The 8,545-nt window shown below is 37.8% G+C and overlaps 1 pseudogene; it reads right to left on the bottom strand.

Annotated features, from left to right (window-relative positions):
• Nucleotides 1-1,594: 1,594 nt before the first annotated feature.
• LOC133042517 (lysozyme C-1-like) lies at nucleotides 1,595-8,182 on the bottom strand (annotated as a pseudogene).
• Nucleotides 8,183-8,545: the final 363 nt, after the last annotated feature.

Raw genomic sequence — 8,545 nt, forward strand, 5'->3', positions numbered from 1 at the left:
AGGAGGAGAAGCTGAGGAAGAAAAAATTTTCTAGATGTAGGAAGCGGTTCACCCTGTGAAATGCTGCTGAGAGATCAGGTAGGATAGAATGAACAGAAATCAGGTGATCACTAGAATCAGCCCCAGGGCATCCTGGAAGGAGTCAGGTTGGAGCCATTTTCAGTTAAGTAAGGACAGCTGTCAGATTAAGATTAGATGAAAACAGAAAGGGAGGTGAGGAGGTGGAGTGGGTGAATATAGACATGTCATCCCAGAAGTGTTGCCGTAAACAAGGGAGTCAAAAATGATGTTGCAGTTGGAGGGTTATATAGAGTCCATGGAGAGTTCTTTCTAAGATGGAAGATACCAGAGCCGTTCGTACAGTGATGGGGGTGAGCCAGCAAAGAGGGAGAAACTCAGGATCAGGAAACACTCAGCCTAAACTGGAGTGGTGAGAGGGCTGTGATGGAGACTGCATGTGGAGACTGCCATTGGCAGGGGCAGAGGTCCTTCATCCCAGTGATAAAGGGGAAGGGAGGGAGGGTGGGCCCAGGGAGAGACGTGAGCTCTGATATGGTGGTGAGGGGGGGAGAATTTTGTCTGAGTTGCTTCTGTTCTGTCAGTGTAATGTGAGAAGCCAGGTCATCTACTGAAAGCAGAGTGTGGAAGGCTAGTAATTGGCGTGTGTGCTGGGAATTTGAAAAGAGACAAGTAAATAGTGACAGTCATTTTGGAGAGTGGCAACATCAACACAGGATTGCAGAGAAGTGACTAAGAACACCAGACAGTCTTGAGTGCCCATTTGAGGTTTATGTTTATAAATTAAAACTGAAGGGAATTCCCTGGCAATCTTGTGATTAGGACTTTGATCTTTCACTGTTGAAGGTGTGGATTCAATCCCTGGTTGGGGAACTAAGATCCCACAAGCTGATCAGCTCAGCCAAAAAAAAATTATAAGAACTGTCAGCATGCTCATAGATTTTTCTCCAGCAATATCCATCCATCTGTTTTGGTATAGATAAAGATGTTGCAAATATTAAATATCATTTTTTCCCGAATATACATGTATGCATTCTTCAGAGACACTAAATAGCTCTAAACAAAGACAGACAAGGTATGAATTGCAAGGCTTTTAATGAAAATGTCTCTATTTTTTACAGATGCATCATTTCGTATCTATGGTTAATTAGCAATTATTTCAAAACTGGCAATCTCATCTGAATTTAGTCATAATGCATGAATCTATGGTAATAAAATTAAGGGAAAAAAACAGGTCATCTAATCCCTCTTTATATTCCTTCATGATCAGCAAGATGTATAAGTGATCTTTCCTTGATTAAGAACTGAATGTACTGGAGATATATTTGATAATTAAGAGTTCAGACAAATATTTACCAACATTAGTTCTGTTAGCACACTGAATAATATTGTAGGCCTATTAACAAACAGTTAACACACGAGGTAAACATTAAGCCTCTTAGAAGAGGGACCATATGCTCCTGCTTTTATAAAAATATTATTTGTCTGAAGGAATGGTGGTATAACCTTTCACTCAACTATCACTTCCTTAATGTGAAAAAGAGACAAAATGAGCTGAAGAACGATAACCGCACAGTTACAGGGTGCAACCCTCAACATAACTGCTGACGTCATGGCCTCGACAGTGACTTTTCCAGGCCACCCTGTAAAGAAAGATGAAACATATGGTAATAAGACTTAAACATAGTGATACGGTAATACACATATTCAGATTCTTTGGCAGAACAAAATAGCTTATCAATACATGAAACAGAGACTATAGACAGTTCCAAGTATCACTGTTTATTAACTGGAGATATGTATACCAAGGACTTCACATCTCCCCCAAGCCTTCACTAGAGCACAGAATGCTGAACACAAATGTCGAGTCCTGTGTTGTTCACAACACAACTGTAGAGTGCATTCCACATTTAGTTAATTCCAAAATAATTTCAAGATATGACAAGGAATTGATAGAAGAGAGAGAATATTAAAACCCCTAGAAATCCCCTAAAATAAACAGAGGAATAACAGAATAAGATTTTGATTCAGTTAAAATAGACTGTTTCTATATAATACATTGTTCAGCATAAATCTAAAGATAATGCTGTTAAAGTGTGGTACTCAATATGTCAGCAAATTTGGAAAACTCAGCAGTGGCCACAGGACTCAAAAAGATCAGTTTTCACTCCAATTGCAAAGTAGGACAGTGCCAAAGAATGTTCAAAATATCATGCAATTGTGCTCCTTCCGCATTTCACATAGCACATTTCCCATGCTGGTAAGGTTATGCTCAGAGTCCTTCAAACTAGGCTTCAGCACTACGTGAACTGAAACTTCCAGATGTACAAGTTGGATTTAGAAAAGGCAAAGGAACCAGAGATCAAATTGCCAACATCCGTTGGATCATAGAAAAAGCAAAGGAATTTATTAGAAAACATCTACTTCTGCTTCATAGACTACGCTTAAGCCCTGTATGGATATACAAGCAAACTGTGGTATCGATCACAGAAAACTGTGGAAAATTCTTAAAGAGATGGGAATACCAGATCACCTTGCTTGTCTGCTGAGAAACATGTATATGGGTCAAGAAACAACAGTCAGAAACTTACATGGAACAACTCATTGGTTCAAAATTGGGAAATGAGTATGACAAGGCTATATATTGTCATCCTGTTATTTAACTTATATGCAGCATATATTATGCAAAATGCTGGGCTGGATGAATCACAGGTTGGAATCAACATTGCCAAGAGAAATATCAACAACCTCAGATATGCAGATGATACCACTCTAATGGCAGAAAGTGAAGAGGAACTAAAGAGCCTCTTGATGAGTGTGAAAGAAGAGAGTGGAAAAACTGGTTAAAACTTAGCATTCAAAAACTAAGATCATGGCATCTGGTCCCATCACTTCATGGCAAATAGAAGGGGAAAAAAGTGGAAGCAGTGACAGATTTTATTTTCTTGTGCTCCAAAATCACTGTGGTTGGTGACTTCAGCCATGAAATTAAAAGACACTTGCTCTTTGCAAGGAAAGCTGTGGCAAGCCTAGATAGTGTATTTAAAACCAAAGACATCACTTTGATGACAAAGGTTCCCATAGTCAAAGCTATGGTTTTTCCAGTAGTCATGTACAGATGTGACAGTTGGACCATAAAGAAGCTGAGTGCCTGAGAACTGATGCTTTTGAATAGTGGTGCTGGAGAAGACTCTGGACAGTCCCTTGGATAGCAAGGAAATCAAACCAGTCAATCCTAAAGGAAATCAGTCCTGAATATTCATTGGAATGACTGATGCTGAAGCTGAAGTTCCAATACTTTGGCCAGGTGTCTGAAGAGCCGACTCATTGGAAAAGACCCTGATGCTGGGAAAGATTGAAGGCAGAAGAAGGAGGATATGGCAGAGGATGAGATGCTTGGATAGCTTCACCAACTCAACGGACATGAATTTGAGCATACTCCAGGAGATAATGAAGGACAGGCAAGCCTGTGTGCCACAGTCCATGGGGTCGCGAAGAGTCAGATATGACTTACTGACTGAACACACAAACATGGCTACAATTTTCAGTCCTCAGTAGCATGTTTTGGTCTTTGGGAATATATTCCCTTGCTTCTCCCATAACAGTAGGGTAAAACAGCTCTCACCTGGGACTTCCCTGGAGGTCCAGTGGTTAAGACTCCACCCGTCCAATATCGGGGAAGATTCCTGGTAGTCAGGTAGGAAGCTAAAATCCTGGGTGCCCAAAGGCACTACCAAAAACCCCAGTAACTAGCCTCCAACTAATAAAAATAAATGAAAAAAAAAAAAAAGACAAAACCCACTTCTCCATCCTCCCCTGATCTTTTTGGCCGCATCTAATGGCATGTGGTTCCCTGTCCAGCACCGCTTGCATTAGAAGCACAAAGTCTTATCAACTGGATCTCCAGGCAAGTCCCCAGATCTCCTCTTTCATGCTTAACACATACCATGCTCTGTAACAGGAACTTACATAGCATTAAGTCCATTATATTTCAAACACAAACATCCAAACAAAATCATAGGAAAAGAGGTCAGTACGTGGTTATCATAGGTAGCGGTAGTGGGAGGGGGTGAGGGTGGGGAATTAGATGAAGTCAGTCAAAAGTCTTTCAAACTTCTAGGTATAAGATAGTGAATACTGGGGATGTAATGTATGTGGTGATAAATACAATTAACACTGATATATGTTGTATATGAAGATCGTTAAGAGAGTAAAGCCTAAGACTTTTCATCACACACACAAAGTTTTTCTTCTATTTCTTTGTTTGTATCTATATGACACGATAGATGTTCACTAAACTTATTGTGACAATAATTTCATGGTGTATGTAAGTCAAGTCATTTTGCTGTACACTTTAAACTTCCACAGTGCTGTATGTCAATTACATCTCAGTAGAACTGGAATAGGGGAGAAAAACCCCAAAAAACAGAAACAACATACCATGCTGTAATGCCTTGTTCATTGACAATCTGCTTTGCACATGCTACAGCTTTGGCGATGTCATTTTCCATTAATTCTGAAAAGGAGATGGTAAGAAATGAAGACAACATTCATAGAAATTTCACTATAAGTTTAAGTTCGATCAGCTTTGTTTTCTTAGGCTGAGGAAAGAACAACCAAAATTTTGTTTTTTATGAGTTCATGTATCTGTGAATGTTGGGGGAGAACTCTTTCTTTTTCCATCCTATTTGGCATGAAATAAAGCATTCTGTTTCTCATTTACCAAAGTCATTGGAAGCTCTGGAACTATTAACTAATGTGATGGAAGGTTCTCTTTTACTAGGGACCAGAAAATCAAAACAAAACTAAAACAAACAAGCAGAAACCGGTCTAGCAATTTTTTTTTTTGCTCAGCAATTCTGTAATTGGAGAAGGAAATGGCAACCCACTCTAATACTCTTGCCTGGAGAATCCCATGGATGGAGGAGCCTGGTAGAATACAGGTCATGGGGTTGCAAAGAGTCAGACACGACTGAGTGACTTCACTTTCTGTTACTATTAGCGGAAGTTTACCTTAAAGAAATAATAAGAGATGTCCCCAAAGATGTGTGTACAAAATGATTCATAGGGGAAAATAAAAGGGGAATACAGTCTAAGTGCATTAACAGTGTGCATTGGATTGATAAATTATAGAATATATATTTAGTGGAATTTATTCATCTTGATATATAATAAAGATTGGTGTTTGCTAATTATATAATTTTGGGCAATAAAGAGCATATTATAAGGCAGAAAATTTAGTACAATTTCATTTTTGTTGAACCACATTGCTTACATGTTTGTATGTGTGTACAAATGTGCATAATATAGTTTTATATTCATGCACATGAGTGATGTATATTCTGAAAGAAGCTTAATTCCAAAAATTACCAGTGTTCATAAATCTCGGGGTAGAGACAATCTTTACTCAATGACTAAAGATTACTATATAAAAAATAGTTTCTATGTAAATTAACTGCACACAAAAGAGTATTCTTAGACTAATCTTTTCTATTAGGAATTTTAGTATATAAAAATTTAACAATTTTTGCATTAGTTCTCCAATATTTTATGCACTAAAGATTCCATATCTGTATTTTAAAAGGAACTCAGTAGTATATTTATTTCACCTCAGTTCAACAGATCTATAAATTGACTTGTCAGAATGACAACGTTTATACAGGAACTGTACTTTTTGGAGATGCAAGTTAAAGAATTTAGAAATGAAAGGTCATAATTTTCTATTCACCGTGAATAATTCACTTTAAATCATTCAGCCAAAAAACCCATACATATATATATATATATAGTCTATATTCATAGGATAAATAAATATGACAAAATGTTAATAACTATTACAGTACATGATGAACATATCGAAGGCTATAATATTGTTTCTAATTTTCCATATATTTAAAACATTTAATCATAAAAAGTAAAAACAAATTTTTTAAAAGGACCACACATAGTCCTCCTCTTTGATTAGTTAGTAATCCTTTGTTTTCCAATAAAGCGGGGCAGATTAGAAAAATACCACATAATCGAATTACCCTCTCCTCCTCAAACCAGGTAAGTAAGAGGAATGGCATTGTTCTTTACAAGCATCAGCAAGTCCAGTTATAATAATATGACAGGTCATTCCAGAAAATCTTGTCGGTTAGCAAACAGCAACATTTTATGATACCAGCTTGTTAATTTTTTACTTAAGAAATTATGAGGAGGATAATAGAGAGGTTCTAGAAGTTCAGATGGAATTTTTCTAGGTCCCTGATGAACTCCTCAAGACATTTTCATTTGCATTGAATCTCTGATCTTACAGGTATAACCAGATGGGGCCTGAGCCATCACTCAACATCATCTTGTCTTAGCGCTGCAGAATACACGACAGGCGTCAACTGCTTTGGGGGTTTTGCCATCATCACACCACCATTTGCTGTTGATCTGAAATATCCCATAGTCAGTGCCTTCACTGCTAGGATTGTAGTTTGTAGCTTTTGTGTTATAACTGCTTTACCATTTGGTCAAACACAACCCTGAAAAAAAATGTATTTTTTTATTATAAACAGCAATATAATATGACTTACACTTCATAGCCCCATCAGCTCTGTTTAACTAATTCTATTTTAGTAACGACTTAATTTATAAGTTTAGTGCTCACCTTCATGTTAAGACTTCCCCTAAGAGAATTATTTTATTAGCAAATCATTTGGTAATACTAATGAAACAAGACAACATATTTTTAAAAACATTAGCTATTTCTTCCATTCCTGTTACTCTTCCCCTGCTCCCATCCCTCAGGTAAGAGGCAGCCAAGAATAGAAAAATCAACAGAGTTGTTGAATGAGTTTGTTCATTATCAGCAGATGTATAAGCTAATGGAAAAATACTTTTATTTTTAAAAATATTTATTAGGAAAAATAAGGAATTTCTGGGAGAAAGAAAATTTCTTATGATACCTAAAGGTAAACTTGGGTATCAAATTAGAATCCAGACCAAAGGAATCATAGAATAGAAAAGACTATGTCATCCATCCATCTATCTAGCCTTTGGCTCATTCATTCAAAAATAATTATGGAGGGGAAATGTCTGAATTCAATCTGAAAACTACAGTGATGACTGACAAATATGGACTAAAATACACAGTAACTTTTCTTTAGTGTGCACCTTGAATTCTGTGGAAGAAAATGAAAATTAATTAATGGACTAGAGTCAGAGCAGGATGCTGAAGCTGAAACTCCAATACTTTGGCCACCTGATGCAAAGAGTTGACTCACTGGAAAAAAACCCTGATGCTGGGAGGGATCGGGGGCAGGAGAAGGGGATGACAGAAGATGAGATGGCTGGATGGCATCACCGACTTGATGGACATGAGTCTGAGTAAACTCCGGGAGTTGGTGATAGATTGGGAGGCCTGGCGTGCTGTGATTCATGGGGTCGCAAAGAGTTGGACATGACTGAGCAACTGAACTGAACTGAACTGAGAGTCAGAATAGTAAAATATCATTTCATGGTGCATTTCAGGGATCCTTATGTAGATATTAATTGAGAGGAAATAGGTTTCCACTGTCCCTGTTTTGAGAGTTCAGAGTAATTTTTTAAAACTTTGCTGTTAAAAACTCAACATCATGGTAAGGGGGTTAAAAGTGAGAAAAATACTACCTTACTTATGCTTGCAGAACCCAAGTTCCAAAGTGAAATTGGCTAGAGTCGAACACCTGATAAACCCTTGACAAATACATCACAGGTGCCGAAATATTTTTATTGTCAGCCTACTTGTACCACCTGGCAAATTCAGTGGCACTAGACAAGTACAGTCGCACCTAACATGCTTAAAATGATACAGATTTGCACCTCCTATGCCTCAATCCTTCCCCTGGTGCATTGGATTCTAAAGAAACAAGTTGCTGTTTTTAACCACTGTAAATGTACAAACCCTCCAAGAAAGAAAAAAGCCATTCACTCAAAGTCCCTTTCCTATAATTCATGCTCTATTAGTATCTGTTCCACTCATGGATAACTATTTGTAAGGAGGAAGAAGAGTTAACTTACAGTTTGCCAGACTGACTCCCTTATAGCCATCTAATCCAAGTTTCTTCAGAGTTCTGGCAAGCTCACATCTCTCAAAGACCTTGCCTTGGACAGCGACAGAAAGGAGGAGAAACCTCAGAATAATGAGAGTCTTCATGTTGACTGAGAAGCCAGACGTCCAGACTGACCAGGGTGAGCTGGGCTTGCTATTTAACATCTTTTCACTCCCCTCTCACTGTACTGATTTGGTGGCTCCGCCCTCTGAGATGTGGGAAACAGGAGCAGTTTATTGGTCCATGTACTTGAACAGTTTTCTTTCTTATGTTTGAAGAGAGATATTCTGATATCCTAAGAATTAACGTGCAGAAAATAATGAAATGACATTGCATAAAGACATCGCTCAGGTAGAATTGGGGTTAGTACTATCGCCCGAAGAGGAACTTCCTCCTATTTTTATGAAGTTGAACAAGAATAAAGAAAAAAAACTTGAATGAACATTTTAGTCAACTGAAAATGAGCT

Source organism: Dama dama, chromosome 3 (genome assembly GCF_033118175.1).
Source record: "Dama dama isolate Ldn47 chromosome 3, ASM3311817v1, whole genome shotgun sequence".
Lineage (NCBI taxonomy): Eukaryota > Metazoa > Chordata > Mammalia > Artiodactyla > Cervidae > Dama > Dama dama.